Source organism: Myxine glutinosa, chromosome 1 (assembly GCF_964187855.1).
Source record: "Myxine glutinosa chromosome 1, kmMyxGlut1.1, whole genome shotgun sequence".
Taxonomy (NCBI): domain Eukaryota; kingdom Metazoa; phylum Chordata; class Myxini; order Myxiniformes; family Myxinidae; genus Myxine; species Myxine glutinosa.
In genome coordinates this window covers 362449381-362475390 of record NC_136261.1, presented here as the reverse complement: position 1 = coordinate 362475390, position 26010 = coordinate 362449381, and the positions used below count along the sequence as shown (strand labels likewise).

Genomic DNA, 26010 nt, shown 5'->3' with positions numbered 1-26010 from the left:
GATCTTGATTTGTAGCGGCGGCGGTTGATTGCCGCTGCATTTCCCGCTTTGCCGTGATCAACCTTGGCCTCGTGCTCGCCTCTCCGCTCCTGCCTGGCATGGCTCTGCGGTACTCCGCCGCAAGGCTCCTTCTGCTCAATACCCGCTCTACCCCATCATGCATCTCTGCCATCAAATCAAATGGACTCCTCCGACGACCCAGGTACATTCACCATGGCTCCGGTCGTAAGTTTGTATATGTACAATCAGGTCACTCCATCCCCGTCCTCTGGTCGGCTCAGCGCACTCCCACTCATCGTCCCAGCGCACCTAGTCACGGCAACGCACAAAATCGCATCTCCTGCCTGCGAACCCTGGCTAAATCACCTGAATTCATCCCCGCTGTTCAAAACAACATCAAGCTCACCCTGTTCAACACCCGGTCCCTCAACAACAAATGCCTCATCCTCAACGACTACATCCTGGAGAACAAACTGGACTTTCTCTGTCTCACCGAAACCTGGCAACAACCACTGGACTACTACACGCTCAACCTCACCACACCCAATGGATATTCCTACGTCAATAAACCACGCTCGGAGGGCCGAGGTGGTGGAATTGCCGTTATCCACCATCAAGACATCAGGACCAGCCTCATCCCCATCGCCTCATCCTCATCCTTTGAACACCTGGCTTTTAAACTCTCTGGTCGCACGCAGTCAGTCATGGCTGTAGTCTACCGCCCTCCCAAACCACACCCATTATTCCTGTCTGACTTCTCCTACTTTCTGACCCAGCTACGTTCCCTCTCCCCCTCAATCCTCCTCCTTGGTGATTTCAATATCCACATGGACTCCACTGACTCCACAATAACCACCGACTTCACTGATTTACTCACCTGCTTTAACCTCACTCAACATGTCAACTTTCCTACGCATATCCGTGGTCACATTTTGGACCTTGTCTGCTCCACTGGATTAATTTTGCACCATCTCTCTGGCTCCGACCTCACCCTCTCTGACCACTTAGCCATCACTCTGACCATCAACATCCCTGACCAACCAAGACATTATCGCACTATCAACTTCCGTAAGCTAAACGCTCTTTCACCTACCTCATTCTCATCCACCCTCTCTGAAAAAATGTCCACTTCTCCCTTCATTGACCTCCACACCCCTTCCGACCTGACTACTACAACCACACTCTCTCCTCCTGCCTTGACCAGCTTGCGCCTTTAAAAACCAAAACAGTTTCTTTCACCCATTCTGCTCCCTGGTTTACCCCTGAACTCCGCCTGATGAAAACTCGTGCTCGCCAACTTGAAAGACTCCGCAAAAAAACAGGTCTCACAGTTCACTCCCAAGCCTACAAGGACCACCTACAACACTACAAAGATGCCCTCTCCCACGCCCGCTCCGCCTACTACTCTCAAATTATCCACTCTGGCTCCGGAAACCCAAAAGCACTCTTCTCGACAATAAACAAACTCCTCCGCCCCCTGGACACCACCACCCAGTCATTCACAGTAGACAACTGCATCTCCTTCCTTTCTTTCTTCCAACGCAAAATTGACAACATCTACAACAGCTTGACCACCGCCGCACCCGCTCCCCCTCCAACCACCTGCCACCCCTTATCCTGCCTTCCCCTGTCTCAATTCTCCCCGGTCTCCCCTACTGAGCTCTCTGAACTCCTCATAGGAATGAAAACTGCCACCTGCACTCTTGACCCCATCCCCTCCAGCTTTGTCAAGGCCTCCCTCCCTGCTCTCTCTCCACTTATCATTGCAACAATAAACTCCTCCCTGTCTACAGGCATCGTCCCACCATCCCTCAAAATTGCTGCTGTTACCCCCATTCTAAAAAAACCTGGTCTAAACCCTGACACCCTAAACAACTTCAGACCCATCTCCAACCTACCCTTTCTGTCGAAAGTTTTGGAACGCGCTGTAGCCACTCAACTCAAACATCACCTCTCTGCCAATAACCTGTATGAAACATTCCAATCCGGATTCCGCTCCAACCACAGTACTGAAACTGCTCTCCTCAAAATCACCAACGACTTTCTCCTCTCCTCTGACGCTGGCAACCTCAACATTCTCGTCCTCCTCGACCTCAGCGCTGCCTTTGACACCATCGATCACACCATCCTCCTAACCCGACTTGAATCCACCGTTAACGTTACCAGCACTGCCCTCTCTTGGATTAAATCATACCTCTCTGACAGACGCCAGTTCATCTCCATCAATAACTGCAAATCCCCCACTGCTCCCCTCCCCCAAGGTGTCCCCCAAGGTTCAGTTCTTGGCCCCCTCCTCTTCATCCTTTACCTGTCCCCCCTCGGTCACTTAATCTGCCGTCATGGTCTCCAATTCCACTGCTTCGCCGATGACATCCAGCTTTTCATCTCCACCAAGTCCGTCTCCACCCACACCCACTCTATCCTGACAAACTACATCTCTGAAATAAAATCCTGGCTTCAAATCAACTTCCTCAAACTTAACTGTGATAAATCTGAAATAATCATCATTGGCCCAAAAACGCTCACAAAATCCACCCATAACTTTGCCCTCAACATCGACGGTATCCCAGTATCCACCTCCCCTCTCATCCGGAATCTTGGCGTCATCTTTGACCAAACCCTCTCCTTCGACAAATACACTAAACAGATCACAAAGACAGCCTTCTTTCACCTGAAAAACATCGCCCGTCTCCGCTCATCCCTCTCCTCCACGGCTGCAGAAACCCTCATCCACGCCTTCATCACCTCCCGTCTGGACTACTGCAATAGCCTCCTCTATGGTTCACCCTCAACAATCACCAATAAACTCCAATACATTCAGAACTCCGCTGCCCGTCTACTCACCCATTCCCGGACCCATGACCACATCACCCCCGTCCTTTACAAGCTTCACTGGCTCCCCATCTCCCAGAGAATCCAGTACAAAATCCTCCTCTTGACCTACAAAGCCCTCCATAACCTGGCCCCATCCTACCTGGCTGACCTCCTCTCCAGACACACTCCCACCCGCAACCTCCGCTCTGCTGGTACCAACCTCCTGACCCCCCCCCATCCGGACCAAATTCAGATCCTGGGGGGACAGGGCCTTCTCCATCGCTGCTCCCACCCTCTGGAACTCACTACCTCACACCATCAGAGACTCCTCCTCACTCACCACATTCAAAACATCACTCAAGACCCACCTGTTCAGCACTGCATTCAACATTCAACCCACAGCATTTAACCCCTGACTATCACTTCTCCTTCTCCCTCCTTTTGCTTTAAATATTTCCCTATTGATTCTTGTCTTTTTGCAATTGTTGTTTTCATGTTTTGTTATGCATTATGTTTTGCACTCTGTCAAAGCGCCTTTGGGCTTCATGAAAAGCGCTATACAAAATAAATGAATTATTATTATTATTATTAAATGTGAATACACTGGGACATATGCTTGTACATGTACATAACTGTAAATAAACTTGTGCCTAAAAGTGACAACTAATCTGCATCGGACAACAACAGGTACACATTACAAGATAATAACAACTTGTCATTTCATAATAAAGTTTATCATATTGTGAAAAATGAACTTTTTGTTTTTGTGAAAAAAGTAAAAAACTGTCCTGGAAAATAGTATTTTTGTCCTGGAAAAGTCGTCGATTTTTTTCATTCTTTGGCTGTATGAACCTTGGTGAGGCCTATATAGCCCACACTGTACATCTTTAGAATATAAGAGTTGTGTCCATCTTTGTTGTAAATCTTGTTCCTTTCCTGATATTTGAAGCTTGCAGATACATTTGTTGGGCAGTTCTTTTTTGCTCTGAAACTTAACCTTCAGCCCTATTGTTAGATATACTTTACATTACCTATGAATACATAGCAGGTATACACCTGAATAAATAAACAAAAAAACAGCTTTAATTAACAGTGCTCATTGACTGAAAATACCATCAGCACAAATATTATACGGAAATTATGGGATGTAGCCTAGTTTGATGCGTGTCTAATTATGTGCATGCTAATTTGTTACCATTGGCAGATATACCATGTAAATTGATGCATCATCGAACTCATTCACCATGTAAATCAATGTTTCATCAAACCCATTCACACTTATCAAGGTGTATCAACTAACCCACTTGGTCAGGTCAGATGATACGTTTGATAAACAGTTTTTTTGTGAGCCACCATTCCAAGTTTGACAAGCGTTACGCCGAGGACCCCGTCAGTGAAGTGATGCGAGTTGACAGTGGAAGACGAAAGGCGGCCATCTTGGATTTTGACGTGGCGACACGATTTTCAATAGCGTTCTTCCTTATGCCGAGATACACCCACACACCAGATTAGAAGTTAGCAGTTCATTTATTTTTCAAGATATTTCGCTCACAAGGTTCAGACATACATGGCGGCGGCCATCTTGGATTTTGACGTGGCGACCCAATTTTCAATAACGTTCTTCCTTATGCCTAGATACACACACACACACCAGATTAGAAGTTAGCAGTTCGATTATTTTTCAAGATATTTCGCTCACAAGGTTCAGACATACATGGCGGCGGCCATCTTGGATTTTGACGTGGCGACCCAATTTTCAATAACGTTCTTCCTTATGCCTAGATACACACACACACACCAGATTAGAAGTTAGCAGTTCATTTATTTTTCAAGATATTTCGCTCACAAGGTTCAGACATACATGGCGGCGGCCATCTTGGATTTTGACGTGGCGACCCAATTTTCAATAACGTTCTTCCTTATGCCGAGATACACCCACACACCAGATTAGAAGTTAGCAGTTCGATTATTTTTCAAGATATTTCGCTCACAAGGTTCAGACATATATATGGTAGCGGCCATTTTGGATTTTGACTTGGCGACTCAGTTTTCAATAGCGGTCTTCCTTTTGCCAAGATACACCCTCACACCAGATTAGAAGTTGGTACTTTGCTTATTTTTCAAGATATTCCACTCACCAGGTTCAGACATGCATGGCGTCAAACAAATGGCGGCGGCCACCTTGGATTTTGACGTGGGTTGCACCCACACACCAAATTAGAATTCGGTCCTCCGCTTACGCACGCACGGACGGAGGGAAAACCCATAGTCCCCCTTTCGCTCCGCAGTGCGACGGGGGACAATAAACGACAAAAGATTATCTGAGGAATGGTTTGTTTCTTACTTTGTTAATTGCGAAAATCCAAGTATATTGGTTGGTCTTGAGTTATTCTGTCTGTGTTTGTCAATCACATGCAAGTCACAATTTTTAATCGATCCTCACAAAACTTCACCAGATGGTAAAGGTGGTCAAAAGTAAGAGGCCTATTGATTTTGAGGTGAAAAGGTCGAAGGTCATCAAGGTCAAACTTCCAAAATCATCAATTTTCATCCGATTGACTTGAAAATTAAACAGCAATTGCACAATACAGCACTGACCTGGGAAACCAACTAGTTTAAGTTCAAAAGGTCAACTCAAGGTCAAAGTCCTGAAATCATCAATTTCCATCTGAAAAATCACATTTCTACCGATTAACTTGAAAAGTAAACAGCAATTGCATGGTGCATCATTGAATTGGGAAAGCAACTATTTTGAGGTCAAGAGGTCAACTCAAAGTCAAACTTCTGGTGAAAAATCACTTAAAATTTATAGTATCCAGATCCGATTCTGGATAGTCACCAAAACCTAATCATTTCGTCCTTGTCACATACGATACATCTCTGCTAAATTTTGTCCGAATCCGTCCACAACGTTTGGAGATATCAGGCTATATATCGTTTTTGGTCCCATTTCTCAATGGTGAAGAATCACTTGGAAAATTAAAAATAAAATTCACTAAAATCGAATCAATTCGTCCTTGTCACACACCCAACCTGTCAACCAAATTTCATCCGAATTCATCTTTAACCTTTTGAGATATAATGTTCACAGACAGACACAGGGGTTAAAATATAACCTTTGTTCACCTTTGGTAGCTGAGGTATTTGAAATGAAATCTCATTTATATTCGGCATCATTCAAAGATCACATCATCTTGCAATGAAATCTTTTCTAAACTTTATTTTAAACTTGGATAAAAGAAATACTCGTGAAAGACCAATAGATCCATGAAGAAGGGTTTTTTATTTATTTATTATTATTGTCGACATATATTTTTTTCCAGTAAAACGATGTGCTGGAAAAACTTTTTGAAGAAGCAGGTGAAGAGAAGACGCAACTGCAGAGAATGAGGTAAGAAAATGATTTGGTGGTTTGTCAAATAATCACAACTTTGAAGTCTCATGATATGACACCATGTAATGTTAATCTCTTCCTTTCCAAAATATACTGAGCTGCCATCGATGGGAAGCATTTCTACCACCTCAAGTTCCGTCTACTTTGAAAGAAAATTCACTGAAATATATAACGCTTTTGATAATATTGATGAACAATATGATAAAAGTCAGTGCTCGAAAGAAAAAGCACATTTTGTGAAAAATGTTCTTAAACATTGCTTTAGATTTCAATGAACAAATTCTTGTATTCCTTTCCTGTGTACTTATCCGAGTTTCTGCACATGCACATTTCACCAGGGCAAGAATCTCAAAAACAAGAAGGGAAGAAAAAAAATCCATTTTGGGTTTCTTCGGTTTAAAACCGAAGACCGTTTAAAATCAAAAAGGAGCTAACACAATCAGCAGATTGATCGCAATCAGTAAATCCATCACAATCAACAGATCGATCAAAATCAGCAGATCGATCACAATCAGTAGATCCATCACAATCAGTAGATCCATCACAATCAGCAGATCAATCACAATCAGCAGATCAATCACAATCAGCAGATCAATCACAATCAGCAGATCGATCACAATCAGCAGATCGATCACAATCAGCAGATCAATCACAATCACCAGATCAATCACAATCACCTTCGTCCCCGCGATACCACAATTCTGGCTCGCCATGCCGTTCAGCTGTGTGACATGCGATTCCAAGTGGCGTATGTGTGCAAGTATGCTGCCGGTGTGGACGAGAAGAGAAGCTGATTTCAAAGGCAGCAGCAACAGCAAGGACCCGTCAAACGACACGGTTCATGTACAGCTCCGTGACCTCACAAATTAACAAAAAAAAAAAAAAAAAATCACACGACAAGCAATGAACAGCAGCAAGGATGGAGGAGAACATATGGCGAGGGAAATTGGTTTGCCCGAGATGATGTGGCACAGTCTCGTCTGCTTTTCATTACAACCAATGTGGAATAAACACACGGGTCGACACAAGCACCAGAGTATAGGTCAGCGGTGACAAAACAACGTGCACAACAGCATGATGTGGACGCCATCGGAGGAGGGACACCCAAAGCAGTGCAAGCACGACAAGGGCTCGCAACGTGGCGCCAGTTTACTTACAATCAGACCATTGTCATTCGGCAATTGCTCAATGGATACTACTACCGAGACAACACCTGGAAGTTCTCGGTTCGTCCATCAGTTGATGCTTTTTGATGATCTGCACTCCTATAACCAATGGCTCTGCATGAAAACATGCAAGCGGTACGAGATCGACGCCGCCCTCACCTCATGCTGGATCAGCGGGAACATGCAACGAATACACCTGCGCCAAGCACATGTAAAGGACGCTGTGGCATTCGTGGAACAACAAACGCATAGTGACATCCCGTCACGTGCTGAACAAGCTGCTCAAATGTACCACGCCATATTCGCCCCCCGACATGCTGAATATGAACATGATGACTGGTGAAAAGTCCGACTTCTATCGGAAATTCGTTGACGTTACCAAAGTGAATAACAACATCGTGGTATTCACAGCCGTAACACCATTTGTGTTGCCAAGTTTCCTCATCCATCTCCTCCTCAGCATGGGCAAATTCCACGCAGAAGTTGATCTCCACTCCTGCCCCAACCTGAAATGTGCTTTCGTAAAAGCTGGCCCGATTCCTGACGGAGTAACTGACATTGCAAGTATTCACCACCTGGCACGTCGATATATTGAAGAACAACTCATGTGGCTCCCAATAGGAATGAGACAGGTCTCCAGGATTGTGCATGTGTTGGTGGCCGGATTGAAGCAATGCCTCTAGCGACAGACACAGCCATCAGTGAAGCCACCAATGCACAACGACAGCAGCCCGAAACGAGTCGACAACACGCAGCGGAAAATGCCCTCAGCCTTCAGAACCTGCCCAACTTTCCTGACCACGCAGCACTGAAATCTCGCATCCCTGTGCATTACGTACCTGTTCTCCAGCAAACAGAAAACCATTCAAACGAATCATTGGAGGAGAAGCAAATTGCACTCAGCAATGCCATGTGCTATTTGCTGTGTGTTGCAGAACGCACTCCAACACAGACGATACGTCCATTCGGTTCCCTCTGTTCGTTGGTGGTCCTGGAGCAGGCAAAACCTTTCTCCTCCTTGTGTCAAGTGTACATCCATGTCGCTGGGATTCAACACACTTCTCGTGGCATATACAGTGCATTCAAAAAGTATTCAGACCCCTTCACTTTTTCACATTTTGTGATGTTGCAGCCTTATGCTGAAATTGTTTACATTCCTTTTTTCCCCCTCATCAATCTACACTCAATACCCCATAATGACAGAGAAAACATGATTTTAGAAAGTTTTGCAAATTGATTAAAAATAAAAAAAACTGAAATATCACATTGACGTAAGTATTCAGACCCTTAACTCAGTAGTTAGTGGAAGCACCTTTGGCAGCGATTACCGCCTCGGGGCTTCTTGGGTATGACACGACAAGCTTTGCACACCTGGATTTGGGGATTTTCTGCCATTCTTCTCTGCAGATCCTCAAGCTCTGTCAGGTTGGATGGGGACCGTCGGTGGACAGCCATTTTCAGGTCTCTCCAGAGATGTTTGATTGGGTTCAAGTCAGGGCTCTAGCTGGACCTTCACAGAGAGCAAGGAGGAACAGGTTATCACTGCTGCTACAGAGACTGCAATACACCCCTGTGTTGGCGCTGTCCTCAATGATGACCGAACTACCAATGTGACACTCCACTCAAGGACCTTCACAGAGTTGTCCCTAAGCCACTAATGCGTTGTCTTGGCTGTGTGCTTGGAGTCATTGTCCTGTTGGACGGTGAACCTTCGGCCCAGTCTCAGGTCCTGAGCGCTCTGTTTCAGGTTTTCATTAAGGACATCTCTGTACTTTGCTCCGTTCATTGTTCCCTCAACCCTGACTCGTCCCCCAGTCCCTCCTGCTGAAAAACACCCCCACAGCATGATGCTGCCACCACCATACTTCACCGTTGGGATGGTATTGGGCAGGTGATGAGCGGTGCCTGGTTTCCTCCAGGTATGACAATTAGAATTGACGCCAAACAGTTCAATCTTCGTTTCATCAGAACACAGAATCTTGTTCCTCACAGTCTGAGAGTCCTTTCGGTGCTTTTTTGCAAACTCCAAGCGGGCTTTCATGTGTCTCACTGAGGAGAGGCTTCCGTCTGGCCACTCTGCCATCAAGACCAGATCGGTGGAGTGTTGCAGTGATGGTTGTCCTTCTGGAGGTTTCTCACATCTCCACACAGAATCTCTGGAGCTCAGCCAGAGCGACCATCGGGTTCTTGGTCACCTCTTTCCAAGGCCCTTCTTCTCCCCTGATTGCTCAGTTTGGCTGGGCGGCCAGCTCTAGGAAGAGTCCTGGTTGTTCCAAACTTCTTCCATTTAAGAATTATGGAGGCCACTGCTCTTGGGAACCTTCAATGCAGCAGCAATTTTTTTGTAGGCTTCCCCAGATCTGTGCCTCGACACAATCCTGTCTCTGAGCTCTGCAGGCAGTTCCTTCGACCTCATGGCTTGGTTTTTGCTCCGATATGCATTGTCAGCTGTGAGACCTTTTATAGACAGGTGTGTGCCTTTCCAAATCATGTCCAATGAATTGAATTTACCACAGGTGGACTCCAATCAAAGTGTAGAAATATCTCAAAGATGATCAAGAGAAATGGGAGGCACCTGAGCTAAAATTCAAGTGTCATGGCAAAGGGTATGAATACTTATGTCAATGTGATATTTCAGTTTTTTATTTTTAATAAATTTGCAAAACTTTCTAAAATCCTGTTTTCTCTGTCATTATGGGGAATTGTGTGTGGATTGATGATGGAAAAAAAGAATTTAAACGATTTCAGCATAAGGCTGCAACATAAAGTGTGAAACAAGTGAAGGGGTCTGAATACTTTCTGAATGCACTGTACGTCTGAACGTGCACGACGTCTCGGTGGTGAACACCTACATCTAATTACTGGTATGCCGGTGGTGGATATTGGTACACGCACAGTTCGACGAATTGCAGAACAATGCCTGCACAAGCTGGTCAGGTCCCCACTGAAAACGCAGGCTCTACGACAGATCAAGATTATGTTCGTCAAAGAGATTGGCTTGATTCCCGGTGAATTATTCGCCGCCCTGGATATGGTCATGCGACAACTCGATGCAAGCTCCGGCCCGTTTGGTGGAACTCGAAGTGTGGCCACGGGTGACAACCGTCAGCTGGCACCAATCGAAGGACAGGCCATATGGACCAGTTGCTATGCTGACCACTTGTCGCATACTCGTCCGACAACATTACGTCCGCTGCAGCTGTGACCCTCAGCTACACCGTCTGATTGAGCTTATGCGATGTAAGAAGCTGGGGGATGCAGAAATTTGGGAATTCTGCAACATCATGTGATGCCGTTGTGTTCCTCAGCAATTTGTACAAACATGGGCAGAAGTGCCGTCGGACGTATTGCAAGTATTTGGGAAGAGGCAAGCTGTGGATGTAGCCATTGAACAATTTCTGCAAAGCAAACGCAGTGACTGAACACTGCACTCTGCAACACATACTGCTGTCGATGAGGTCGAAACAACAAATGGCAACTGGCACTCAGCAAACGTCACGATCAGTCGGAAGCTCAACTACTCGTGCTCCGAACCGCAACATCTACTCCTTTATGAAGGCGCAATTATGCGTCTCACGTGCAATAACACGACATATGCCACGGTTTTCACAAGGACAATTATGCCTGGTGCGTGAAATGTTGATAATGTCATGCAACCAATGCAGCTCCCGCTCCAGCTCCAGCAACGTGTCAGAATCACCCTCATCCCAAAGGGACAGCAGTCTGTGAACCCTGCAAACATTCCTGCAGAATGGGCAACATTCAACATTGCACGGCGATACTCCATGCCAAGCATTGTCGGATGCAGAATGACGAAGGGGTGAAGATACCAGTGACCACTGTGTTATTTTGTAGCCACGACCATCCACAAAGTGCAAGGCCAAACGTGTGTTAGAATGGCCACCCAGATCAATGAACGACAAAGCATGTATCGACTGTGGTCTCCCGAAATGCTGTTGGTGGTTCTCAGTCGTGTGCGCAGCCTGGCGGACATTATCTTCGTCGGAGACGTAGAGAACACAATGACAGCCACACAAACACTTCTTCGCCAATCCTCCAACCTCAGGACACTAATAGATGGGTTGCTGCAAAGCATCAACGTTCTCCACAATCCCATCCGTGTGGTTAACAGGGTCTTCAAACAGCAACTCATGAACTTGAACACAGATGATGGATTCGTGCACCTGCTTGTGAGCACAAAGGACACCGAAGTCATCGATAAAGGTGAAACGTGTCGTCGAAGGAGACAGCTCACTGAACACAACACAGAACAAGGATACAGGTTCACAAAGGACATGCACTACCGGCCCTGGGGGCTGTACACGTCCTCGTCACCACTTTCCCCGCAGCTGGCAGAGACCAAGAAAACGATCAACAGCGGAAAATCTTCGAGCTCCAATGGCACGGAGCTATAGCATGGCTTTGTCACAAGAACACCACGGCGATTCAACGTGTCGGATATCAGCTCTTCATTAAATGGCAACGGAGAAACAGCGAGTTGATGTGGATTAATTGTGGGACTGTAACAACACACCAAGAGGTCCAAGATCTACACCAACATCTCATGGTAGCAGAACCTGAAAACCCAAGTCCATTCCCCATCTGCAAGAGGACGACTAACCTAACCTCCTGAGACTTCAGCCAGCACAATCAAGCACAATGGATGGCAAATTGTTCAACGGTGCACCGTGTCTCTTTACACCTAAGGGACATAGCCACACAAGTGTGGTATTGTATCTCCTCTGCAAAGCCAACTTGCATTTTTATCACTCTTTACCAACTTTATTTTGACAATTGAACACAGGAATGCTCATCTCTCCCTCCCTTTTTGGTGAATAATGGCCGCCGCAACTGAGATAAGGGTGAGCCTTGAGGGAATTGGTGTGATGCTATGGGCATGTGACGAAACCCTCTGGGCAAGCTCCCAACGGAGATGTCTTATATGTGCACAAAGAACGAACTACCATAATACAAAGTTTTTTTTTTTACTCAGTACGAGAGAGAGAGAGAACTCTGTTGTGTTCTACAACCCTCATACACTATCCTAAAATGCCAATGTCATGATCAGCAATGTCATTCTCATTCTCATTCGTTCTGCAACTGAAGAATATTTTATCTGTTGTGTTCTGCAAATGAAATATAAATTGTGGTCAATCTGATAAATATTTGCATCGTCACTGCTATATCTTTCAATATTGTGTGCAAAATCACCTTTACTGCACGTGTTTAAAATGACGCAGTAATGACATGTTGACAATAATAGTTACACAGCACAGACATTCACTCCTTCGTTGTCGCTGCTGTATGATGCGTACCTCCCTCATTATTTCATTTTTATATCATTGCGTTACATTATTACTCGTTTCTGTCACATGCAAGAACAAGACTTGTATTGTATCTGCTGCAAATAAATTGCCAATAGTCTGGCGATTAATGATACAAAATGCTCCCGCTGTAAACGTCATCTGGTGTAGGTTATTCATGCGCAAATTGTCATAAGTTGGGCGACCTTGGCAAATGTGTACTTCGAGATATCAGGACGTGCAACGGGGCTCCAAAAAGCGAACTACGAAAGTCCGTTTTGGTGTTGCACGATGACATGTTCCATTATCTCGGGAACCGCTGGTCGGATTTTGACGAAATAAACGTCATTGTGTAGGGGACATGATTGCGCAAATTTCAAGAACACTGGCGACTGTGGACACTGATTCTACAGCTCCCCTCCCCAGACCCCGCGTCATTTCAGAATACAAGACTTAATGAGGCGCGTCGCCTTTTCAACAATTTGCCGACTTTGGCCGGTCATAGCGAACCGAAACAGGCACTTCCCAAAACATGCACGTGATATGGACGACACTGGACTGGCCGAGGATACTGCCTGCACCGGTCTCCATGCTCGGGATCAGACGCGGCAGGTGCTGAAAAACCGCGCATGCGCATTGGTCTAAAAGGCGAACGCGGAGGCGCTTGATTCGGTCACGATTACCTCCTCCGATCAGTTGTACCGGTCGACTAGATTATCCCAGAAGCCTAAAAAATCCTGACATACTAGATAGGATCCAGGCCTCACCGACGAGACCAGTCGCACCTCTCCGCCTTGTGGTTGCATCAAAAACACCCGACAGAAATTGTCTCCGTTTTTAAAAAATGACAATTTGCAGCCCGATTCATGACGTCACGGCGCACAAAAGTACGGATATCTCGGGAACCGCTCATTAGATTTGGACAAGGTAAACGTCGTTTTGTGGAGGAGAACCATGCGCAGACGTCGATATCCATGGCGACCCTGACGGATCGGTGCTCCACGAGAAAGCTCGCCGGCCCCGCAACCTGCATAAAGTTTATGCCCCGCAAGCTGGATATCAATGCCCTGCAAGCTTGGGGAAGAAGACGACAGCCTCTCCGCGGCCTTCCCTACAAGTAACAAGAATTGTGAAACTAATGTCGCCACACAATCATCGAGCTGGCAGGCCAAGGTACAAGCCAAGGTCAAGACCAAGACCAAGGCATAGAACGTCCTTTTCAGGACGGGCGGCCATTCCGACCATCGAAAACCAGGTTTCCCCGCTCACACCACCGACCGTCCATCATCAAAGTGCCATCACTGGTGCAGTCGGTAGCGGGCAGACCTGTCAAGAGATGGAACTTCCGGAAGAAGGGAAAAAGTGGACGCAACTGCAACAGCACTACTCCAGAAGCTGGCTGCCACCCGTAGGACCAGATGGACTGAAATAGTTGAGTCGATCGATTTTACCCACTCTAGTCGCAAGGCGTGGCAGACCATGAACCAGCTGACAGGCAGAAATACAATGCCATTCAGGTGCCCGGTGACAGCAGACGCCATTGCGTCCCAGCTCCTGAAGAACGGTCGCTTCCCGGATGCAGACAAAAACTTTGCCCGCCTGACGTTGCGTGATGTGTCTTCTCTCTCTCCAGGGCGGCCAGCGCGGATGCCAATCTCTCTGGAGACTTCACAGCAGCCAAACTCAGCGCGGCCATGAGCAAACTCAAGCCGGGTAAGTCACCAGGCCGTGACAACATCCATCCGGAGTTCGTCATCCACCAGAGCACAACAACATCTGGTTGGCTGTGTTCGTTCTCCCAAGCTCCGGAAGACCTGGTGCCGTGCTTCCGTCATTGCCCTGCCCTGCCTGCTGAAATCCTTGCAGTAAAGGTTTGAAGGCACCGATGCGGCGTTCAAACAAAGATAGGAATTGGAAAATCCTGGAAGAAGGGTGTTCATACCTCCTGAAAATAAAGGATGGATCGGGTACACTAATGCATGCTGGTCCAAGAAAAACTGGCTTCATTGGCCTCGCAGCAAGCATGACCAGTGTATAACACCTCTTCCAGGAACTTGACGTGGAAAATCCACCGATGAACTACTTGCACATATAAGTTCAGTCAGGATCACATCGAGCTCTTCTTCTCAGCTGTCAGATGCAAAGGAGGATTTAATAACAATCCGACAAGTCAGCAATTTAAGGCAGCATTTCAGCGTTTGCTCATCAGAAATAACATCAAGTGTGGCACTGGAAACTGCATAATATGCGATGATATATCCATTCTTGATGTACTACCAGATGTTACACATGTAAATGGAAATACGGTGAGCTTGTCATCCATCAGTGTAGCACGAAAGTATGACATGTATGAACGAGACGCACCACTCCAATCTGACCATGACTATGCAGATGTACCAAATTTCATGGAATTGTCATCCGACAAAGAGGCTGCAGCGAATTACATAGCTGGCTATGTTGTGAAAATGGTAAAGAAAAGTTTACATTGCCAAAAATGCACGAAAGCACGAATTGAAGCAAATGGTAACAGTCATCCATTTGTTGCACTGAAGAATAGAGGACTTCAGAAACCATCTGCCAGTGTTGTGTCTGTGTGCATGGAAACTGAGAAATGTTTCAGAGACTGCTTAAGTCATCAGGGGATAGACTACCACAAGGTGGTGGTATTTCATCTGTCATTGCATTAGCTGTACTAGAAAACACAGCACACAAGCAACTGTTCTCTGAGCTACTTGGTCACATGTTTGACACCTCAGTAGAAGAAAATCATCTTCACATGCTCGGATTGCTCGTAAAGATTACGTCCCAGTGCTTCAAAGATACGGCTTCATCATCTTGGGAAATGCTACACGCAAAAACTTGTAGGCACCAACATCAGAAAACAGATGTCCAAATTTATTCTCTTCAGACATAAATAATTCATAGCATAAGGTGCAGTAAGCATATGTGCCTCTTGTGCATGGAACAATCTATCGATCTCAATGAGATCTTCTGCCTCTGTCACCATTTTAAAAAAGTCTCTGAAAACTCATCTCTTTGTATAATTGTTATCATTGTTCTATTGCTATGGTGGTTGCGTGCTTTTATTCAATCACATTTGTCATATAGTTTTGTACGCGCTTTGAGCCTCCTGGGAAAAGCACATTATGAATGCTAATGTAAAGTTGTGATGTTGTGAATTGTGAATGCTAATGTAAAGCATCACCGTGATGGCGGGGAGTGGGTTGGCATTCTCTCAAGCAGGGATTCAACCCATGTCCTTATGAAAGGTCTCTGTCCGAGGTCACGGAGTCCGATCGGTGCAGCTGATCTGTGCAGCTGTTTGTGCGGCACCCAGGAAAATAACGTTATGCGGGAGTCCAAACCTGAAAATGCTGGAGGCCAAAGCTGAAATTGGAAAAACAATATAACCTATTTTACTCCAGGAGATCCCAGGATTACCCACCTAAAATATCGTTGCGATCGATTCAGCCGTTTTTGCGGTACCTTCGAACGGACGGACAGACAGACATTTGCTGAATTATAGTAAGATTGAATTATACACTTGAACACTGGAGAACACAAACTGCCTTGAAGGTAGTTAAAGGTTTAAAACAAAGGAAAAATATTTTATTTTGGATAAAGCGACTTGGTAGGGTGCACATGTACACATTATCGGGTTTTCGGCAATATTTTCCGACTTGCGTTTCAATCGACTTACAAACGGACTGCACCAACGTAACCCGTTATGTCGGAGACTCCCTGTATATTGTTTCTGGCCCGATCACTCAATGGTGATGAAGAATCACTTCATAAATTCTAAATCAACCTGCAACTGCCATGTATTTATTTATTTGTTTCTATGAAAAGTCTAATGATGAGTTATTTGTGCAGACACGCTGTTTGGTTACATGTGTCAATGTGACCCACTTACTGAAAAACACGCTTGGCCAATCATGTACCAGGTGAGCTGAATCGTATTAACATGTGTGATCTTAATATTCATCACACATTACATGTGTAATGTAATGTCCGGTTTGAAATGTCGTGTTGAACAAGAAACGAGATTATCGTCAACGAGTGATTTTTTATTTCAAAAGGCATCTCATCATCTACTTTTGGTCTTTTCCAGATGGTTTCTGCACTTGCGTACATACATGATCAGAACATTGTGCATTCCGATATAAAGGTAAGCACACACACACGTTTTTTTCTGGTGTTCATTTAATAATTGTATTTTGATCAAATAACTCACAGCTTTTTCTCAAACTTCTCATTCCGACACACACAGACGCTCACAAAACTGAAGTTCTAATGGTGAATGTCCAGCCATTCCTTTTAATAATATGTCCTGTTCTCCAGCTCCAAAACATTCTTTACAGTTGGAACGGAACACTTAAAGTAGCCAACTTCGGCCTCGCGAGGTGTTTCGTACCGGGTAAGCGGCTCCATGGAAATGTGGGTACATTATCCTTCATGGCCCCGGAAATCCTCCGAGGTAGAGGCTACAGTGGTCCTCCCATTGATGTGTGGGCAAGCGGGATCATTCTGCATTCCTTGTTCACCAAACAATATCCCTTTCACAAGAGGGAATTGAGGGTGAGCATTTGTAAATTTCCTCTCATCATCTATCTATAATTCCAGTAATCTCTGTGTGTGTGTGTGTCTGTGTGTGTGTGTGTGTGTGTGTGTCTGTGTGTGTTTGTCTGTGACCGCTGTTTCTCGACAACCACGGGTCCGATATACTTGAAACTTGCCAGGTATATTGCTGGGGCCCCGAGGATGTGCCTTTTCAAGGTTTCATATTAATCGGAGAAGTAGTTACCGAGCTATTAGTAAAAGTAACGCAAGCCGTTCGCTTTGGCTTTGCGAATGGACCGAACCATTTCATGTAAATAGAGGGGGGGGGGGGGGGGGTTCTACCGTACTCGCAAGCCGTTCGCTTTGGCTTTGCGAATGGACCAAACCATTTCATGTAAATAGAGGGGGGGGGGGGGTTCTGTGGTCGTTACTGCCACGTGGTTTCAAAGTTTTTTTTTGTTGTTGTTGTTTGCACGCATGTTTTTTTGCACGCACGTACGGGCAAGCACGTACGGGCAAGCACCCACGTACGGGCACGTCCTAGTCTCTCTATAATGCAAGCAATCTCTGTGTGTCTGTGTGTCTGTGTGTGTCTGTGTGTATGTCTGTGACCGCTGTTTCTCGACAACCACTGGTCCGATCTAAGTGAAACTTGCCAGGTATATTGCTGGGGACCTGAGGATGTGCCTTTTCAAGGTTTGCTATTAATCGGACAAGTGGTTACTAAGTTATGGCCATTTATTTAGCAAACACATACGTTTTGTACGTGAACGAAGGAACAGCGAAGGACTTGAGCGAAGGAACGGCAAAGGACGAGAGCGAAGACCGAAGGAACGATGAAAGTTTCAATTTTTCTTTGCACGTACGGTCAAGCTACAGCGAAGGAACCGCGTGTGTTTGTTGTTTCTGCCTCGTGGTTTGAAAAATTGAATAATTGGCCATTAAAACTAATTTGCGATTAATCGTAACTGCGATATGCGAACTTCCGGACAGTGAGGACTTAACTTCCGGACTTAGGGAAAGTGACGGCTCCCTGTCTCGATTGTATATTACTACTATCCTACTATCTTATATATCTATACTATCTTATCTATCTTATACGTGCTGTCTATATACTTAGTCTATATTATAGATTGATTGGAGTTAAACACAATGCCCCAATCCATTCGTCGTTTACGACAGCAAAGGAACGAAACTGCGCGTCGTGCACGCGCAATGGAATCGGACGAAGCACGAGCTGCTCGCCTGACATGCGACGCTACGTACGTGACAAGGAGTCGTGCAGCTGAAACGGATGAAGAACGAGCTGCTCGCTTGGCACACAACACTGGACGCGTGACAAGGCGTCGTACAGACGAAACGGATGAAAAACGAGCTGCTCGCCTGGCAGACAACACTGAACGCGAGGGCAAGGCGTCGTGCAGAAGAAACGGATGAAGAACGAGCTGCTCGCTTGACACGCGACGCTACGCGCGTGACTAGGCGTCGTGCAGCTGAAACGGATGAAGAACGATCTGCTCGCTTGGCAGACAACACTGAACGCGAGGCACGGCGTCATGCAGAAGAAATCCCTCACCAGCGAGAAGACCGGCACGTAAGGGATGCCCTGCGCCATGCGGACGTACACCGTGCGAGACTTGAGCAGGCTCACCGTGACAATCGCAACCTTGCTCGATATGATGATACCGATTTCTTCCGAGAGGAACTTCATGTTGAGTATAGGCACGCATTGGGCATGACCTCAGTATTTCAATGCACAAAATGCTCGCATTGTGCTGCTTTGGTGTGGAACGAGGAGGGAAGAGGATTTTGCTGCAACCACGGCAAAGTCGACCTTAGGCATAATCCTACGAATCCCACACCCAGTTCAATTCCATCACAACCTCCAGATGCTATTAAAAACCTTTTCCTTAACCAGAACTTTGTGAAGCACGCAAAACAGTACAACAACCAGTGTGCGAAATTAATGACAGCCCGAAAGCCCGTGGCTGGTAACTTTTGTCCCGGGCTGGTATCTTTATTGAGTTGCTAGCCCGGTGGTCTGGATAGATTTTGCCCTACACTTTCCTGTGTGCCCCAACATCCTGGCAGTCGTTGACCTGATATTGACACTGCCAGCAAGCTTGGCCGAATGTGAGCGAGGATTCTCATAATTGAAGATAATGAAGAATGATCTCAGGAACAGGCTCAAGTCAACAACAATGTCGGATTTGCTCTGCATCCAACTAGAATCTGCGGACATCACCGACTTTGAGCCTAAGCCAGCAATCAACTTCTGGAACAGCTGTTCCAAGAGAACGAGAAGGCCCAACTTCACCCGAAGCGGGGCAGGGGCCAGCTTGTTGCCAGAGCTGGTGTGGGATCAGGTCACTGAGATAGATGCTGCTGCTGTTGCAGGTGGTGAACCTGAGGGAGCTGGTCTGCCGGAACCAATATCAGCAGCTGACAAACAGTCGGATTATGAGTCCGGCCTTGACACTGACTGCGAAGACGTGGTTCTGGATGACATTGAGGACTTACAGGCTGCCGTGGAAGATATGTAAAACTAACAAGAAATGTGATAGATCATAGACCGACTACTAGACCTCATTTTTCTCAACTTTGTATTACTTTAACTCACCATCAAGTTATCAACTGTGACTGTCCTGCACATGTTGATCGATCTATGCACAAAATTTTGATAAAATTTCCTCACTTTTCTGACAATAAAACGTATTTGGTGTCATGAAAATATTGTTCACTAGTGTTTTTTTATTTAATTATTCAAGAAGACCGATAGTTGCTATTAGGTTTTTAGGGAGTTTATTCCTGAACACTCCTAAAATGCACCAATTTGAGTCCTTATTTTCATCTCAGTTCTTCGGGCTGGTAACGTTTTCTTCAGGCTGGTAACTCTCAAAAGTTACCAGCCCAAATGGCTGGTAACTCTATGCCCCAATTTCACACACTGACAACGCGCTGGCAATGGCAAGTATCGGTGTCCAAGAGATAGGTGTGCCTGGCTTCAATCCTGGAGTGCGCATACAAGGTAAGGTTTACCATTTCATTGGTGCTCCTCTTGCCGATCTGGGTTGTACCCCACGCTTTGCTCAGATCTACTTTCACGATCCAGCCCATGAGCTGGATTATCGTCGTGCCCACGCCTCGAACAGTGGCCTGAATGGGCAGTTTTTGCTAAGAGCACAACAGGCCATTCATGAGTGCAACCCATACGTCCAGCAATTCAAATCAGCCATTGAGTATGTGGTTCATAATGATAGTGCCAATGAACCGAAAATTGTGTTAACAGGTCGCACGCGGCGCCGAGACCTTCATCAGGGTACCGTCAACCTTCCCTCACCAGACAGCGATGTGGCTGTCATTGCTGCAGGAGCTATGACAGAGCAGTTTGGAAGGCTGGCTGTCGATGTTCACCTCAGAGGAGGAAGTTTACAGACAATAGACGCCATGCATCCAGCGTATGACCCACTATCATACATACTTCTGCTACCCTGCGGCTCCCAGGGGTACCACACAGAGTTGGCAGGGACAACGCCAACATCTTTCTACCGCTACCATCTCCAAGTACGTGATCCTACGCATCACTTCAATCTACTGCTTCATGGTGGAAAGTTGACACAGCAGTACGTATGCGACATGATGGCAAAAATTGAGACACCGTCTCAATTGGATTCGCTTCAACCAAAAGGCAATTAAGGCAGAAAAGTATGATTATCGTTGATGCGTTGAACAGCGCCGAGACCGACACCGACCGAGAACCGACCGAGAACAGCGCCGAGACTGTTAACAGTGACGCTGAGTTGCTACCAGGACGCCTCACCATTCTGCCGCCATCAATCTATGGGTCGCCACGTTGGTATGCCAAAGAGTTTCAGGATGCAATGTCTTTAGTCCGAGTCAAGGGAAAACTGGACTTTTTCCTAACATTCACCTGCAACCCAAAGTGGCCAGAAATTAAAGAATCGCTTTTTGAGGGTCAGTCAGCCAATGCAAGACCTGATATCATTGCCCGGGTGTTTCATATGAAGGTGAAAGCACTCCTCGCAGACATCCTGAAGCATGACATCTTGGGCCATGTTGACGCTTACGTGATGGTGAAGGAAACGCAAAAGCGTCACCTTCCCCATATACACATGCTCCTGACCGTGGTACCTCGCGACAAGCCTAGAACACCAGCAGATGTCGATCGCGTGGTCTCTGCTGAGATTCCTGACAGACTCACAAATCCGGAACTACACCGTATCGTGACATCACACATGATTCACGGCCCATGTGGGGAATTGACATCTCGAGCCCTTGCATGGTAGACCAAAAGTGCACAAAGGACTATCCCAAAGCCCTACGAGAAACGACAAGCTTCTCTGATGACTCCTATCCCCTGTACAGAAGCAGCACCTGGTGATCCCATCATGAAGACAATACGAGGCGGTGCTAAGTTATTAGTTAGCAATGCATGGGTTGTGCCTTACAATCCATATATTGTCCTCAGGTATGATGCTCACATCAACCTTGAGATCGTATGTGCTGTCACCAGTGTGAAGTATCTGTACAAATATCTTGAAAAGGGCCCGGACCAGTGCCTGGTCAGACGACAGCCTCATGAGGATGCACGAGCCATTACGACATGATGAAGTGACAAGATACGAACTAGGGCGTTACATCACCGCATCTGAGGGATACTGGCGCATATACGATTTCCCCCTTCAAAGCAAGTACCCACCAGTCGAGATGCTGGCACTCCATCTACAGGATGAGCAGGTGATCACGTTCAATGACGAAGGTGCCGTACAGAACGTGGCAGAGTCAGGACCTCCTGCAACAACGCTCACCGCCTTTTTCGAAGCCATGAATCTCCATCCACACATGCGTCATGTTCTATATCCAGATGTATTCCAACACTTCACTTACTTTAAGAAAAGGTTTCAATTGCGGAAGAGAAGGCTGGGTTTCCAGGATAACCGTAAGGCTGATACTGTTGGGCGGCTCCCCATTATTTCCGTCAACTCACATACTGCCGAGTTATACTATCTCCGCATGCTACTGTAGCGGTCCCCGCTGAATGTACACAATCGCCTTGCACCTGCCAGGACGCGGCCAGGGCGCGATCGCCATGCCGGGCTCGTCCGGACGGGCCCAGACGCGCCTCTCCTGGGCATGCCCGGACTCGCTGTTCCCGGGCACGCCCGAACCACCCGGGCACGCCCGGTCTCGTCTTTCCCGGGCATGCCCGCTCTCGCCTTTCCAGGGCTCGCCCAGAGCGCCTGGGCACGCCCAGCCTCGACTTGCCAGGCCGCGTCCAGGACGCCCGGGCATGTCCAGACTCGCCTTTCCAGGGCTCGCCCAGAGTGTCCGGGCATGCCCGCTCTCGCCTTTCCAGGGCTCACCCAGAGCGCTCAGGGACGCCCAGCCTCGACCAGGACGCCCGGGCATGTCCAGACTCGCCTTTCCAGGACTCGCCCTTGACACCCGGGCATGCCCGGTCTCGGTTTTCCCGGGCAAACGCCCCGGCATAAATGTGTATATATATTGCTGCCCGATAAACGGGCTTGTGAGAATACCTGAGCTGTTTTGTTTTAATTAAGCAACTCGGACGAATTCCGTCTTTGGTCGCGTCAATTCTTTCGACTCGCGTTGGAGCGCAGCTCCTTCACTACTGTACCGCGTGCCTGGCCCCACATGCTATCAGGATCTCCGTCATGTTTGGTGGTAGGGTCATGGAGACCTATCTGGCAGCCTGCATTGCGTATGGCATCGTTGACAATGACCAGGAAGTTGATTCTGTTATGGAAGAGGCTGCAAATATGGCATTTGGCCCAGCAGTCCGCGAAGTATTTGCCAACATGCTCATATTCGTTCTCAGAGGCAACCACGTGCAGTTCTGGGAAAGGCACAAGTATGTGCTGTGCAAGGACTTCATGCGTGCAGCAGGTGTGAATGAGCCCAATGGACGCATTGTGAGTGACGTGCTACTGGAGCTGAGGGACAAAGTTGAGTGCCACGGCTTTTCGCTCAGTAAGACCTTTGGCCTTCCTGAGCCTGAACCAGTTCATATCCAGTCTCGCATTCCCCGCGTCATCGAGCACGAAACAGTGCACAATATAGGAGAACTTGCGGCTCACATCGCTCAGAGTGCCTTCTTAATAACGAGCAGCGCGTTGTCGATAAAGTCATGAGGAGTGTGGAACACGGGCATGGCTGCATGATTGCAGTTGATGCAAGTGGTGGGACTGGGAAAACATTCACATCGTCTCATATACTCTACAAAGTGCGAGCAATGGGCAAAGTGGCTCTTGCGACTGCTGCAAGTGGTATTGCAGCTACTCTGCTGCCGAAAGGGGCCACCTTCCAAAGTAGGACCAAGTGTCCTCTTATTCTCACTGATGAGTCCACTTGCAACATCAGTGAAAATGACACCACTGCAGCACTCATACGCATGACAAATTTAATGGTGGTGGATGAGGTTTCAATGATGGATCGTCGCGCATTGGAGGCAGCAGATCGAACATTCCAGTGGCTTCGGGGCTCAGAGGAACCATTTGGCGGCATCACAATGGTTTTCAGTGGTGACTGGAGGCAGATCCTTACTGTTGTGCCACACGGTAGCCGTATTGACATAGTTGGAAGGTGCTTCAAGAGCTCATACCTGTGGAGAAAAGTGCAGATACTTCGTCTCACAGTAAACATGAGGATCATGCAGGGTGCTGGAGAACAACAGGACGAATCTGATTTTGCAAAATTCCTGCTGGATCTGGGTGAAGGGAAGTCGATCAGGTAAAGTTCCGAAGTCGATCAGGTAAATGACTACATGACGACCATATTTCCAGGGGAGGAACATGTTTGCTGTAGCGTCGATACAGCGGAATCTGAGGGTGATCATGTGTATCCGCCTGAGTTCCTGAACACCCTCTGTCCATCTGGTATGCCTCCACATCGGATGATTCAAGGTGCGTATGGTGATCATGCTGCTACGAAACTTCGACCAGCAAGGCGGGCACTGCAATCAATGGCTCAAGGTACATCATCCATCAGATCCTTCCAAATCTGTTGGTTGCAACATCTGTGATGGGTGTCAATTCTGGACGCACATCGCTCATTCCACGCATAACCTTGAGTCCATCTGACAACATGTTCCCGTTCACCCTGCGTCGTCAGCAGTTTCCGGTACGACCCTGCTTTGCCATGACTGTGAATAAATCCCAAGGACAGTCGCTACACCATGTTGGGATCTTCTGCACAAGAGACTTCTTCAGCCATGGTCAGTTCTACATGGCGGTCAGTAGGGTTGCCAAATCCAGCAGCCTCCGCATTCTTGCCCTGGACGAGGAAACAAAGAAGAAGCGCCGTTTCCTCAGCAATATTGTTTATGAAGAGGTGCTAACGACATAAAGGTGTGTACATGTAGACAATTTTTATTATTATTTATTTGTTGAAGATAACTACTATCGAAAAGAATTCTTCCAAAAAAGTGCACAACTTCTTTTTTGTTTCCAAGTGTCAAAATGGTGTGGCCTCTGAAAGTGTTAAGCAATTCAGGTCTACTCAACTTGCTTGCCAACGAAATACATCTCTATGTGTGTGTGTGTCTGTGTGTGTGTCTGTGTGTGTGTCTGTGTGTGTGTCTGTGACAGCTGCTTCTTCTGATACTTACCAGGAATATTGCTGGGGACCTGAGGATGTGCCTTTTCACGGTTTGATATTAATCGGACAAGTGGTTACCAAGTTATGGCCATTTATTTAGCAAACACATACGTTTTTTGTTTGCACATACGGCCACGCACGTGAACGAAGGAACAGTGAAGAACGAGAGCGAAGGAACGGCGAAGGACGAGAGCGAAGACCGAAGGAACGGTGAAAGTTAAAAAAAAAGATTTGCATGAACGGTCAAGCTACAGCGAAGGAACCGCGTCTGTGTTTGTTGTTCTCTTCTCTTTGTGCTTTTCCTTGCGATGAAATTGCAAAATGGCAAAATATGTTGGCGCTAATTGAATAATTGGCCATTAAAACTAATTTGCGATTAATTACCCATTTTAGATATCTGGCTCATCTTGGGCTCACCCTTCCTTTCCCTTTTCCCATCTCAACTCTTCTTAAATTCTCATCTCATTCTATCCACACTCCCATAACCGACCTTAACACTCATCACCATCACTTTCTATTAATTTCCTCAATTATAATTTTTTTTATTTCCGCAATTTCTTCCGAACTGAGAGACGTTTTTGGTGAGCCAAGAGAAAATTGAATTTTTTGGCCTTTAAAAATCATCTTGGATATCATTGGAATTTGAATTCCTTAAAAAAAAATTGTGCCTCAAGGCGAATGTGAACATTACGTGTGGATACCACCTTTAGAGGCCATTTTTCCCCGCAAGCGGGGGTTGGCCTTTTTCGGGAACCGTGGTTGTTGTTGTTTTTCGGTCCCCTTTTTGAAGCAAGGTTTTACGGCCGGATGCCTTTCAATAATTTGATCAATAATTGGATGTCGATCAATAATTTGGTAACTGCACAATCTCATCAAAGAAAATCATGTCACCCTTTGCTGGGCTGCCCCATCGATATATATGCACTGGATGCGGCTTCGCCCTCAATAGTGGAGGCGAGCGGCCAACATCTTAGGACTCCCAGAAAAAGATCGCCGATATATGCTTCAATACATTTTCATGCGTTTTTAGGATCAGATAATTAAGCACTATGCCGTCGTGTGCAGCGATTAACTGCTCAAACAGGCATTTCAAGGGCTGTGGAAGAACGTTTCATCGGTGAGTACTTCTGATAAG

At 46.6% G+C, this 26010-nt stretch overlaps 1 pseudogene; it reads left to right on the top strand.

Annotated features, from left to right (window-relative positions):
• The first annotated feature begins 20944 nt into the window (after positions 1 to 20944).
• LOC144893125 (uncharacterized) lies at positions 20945 to 25585 on the top strand (annotated as a pseudogene).
• Positions 25586 to 26010: the final 425 nt, after the last annotated feature.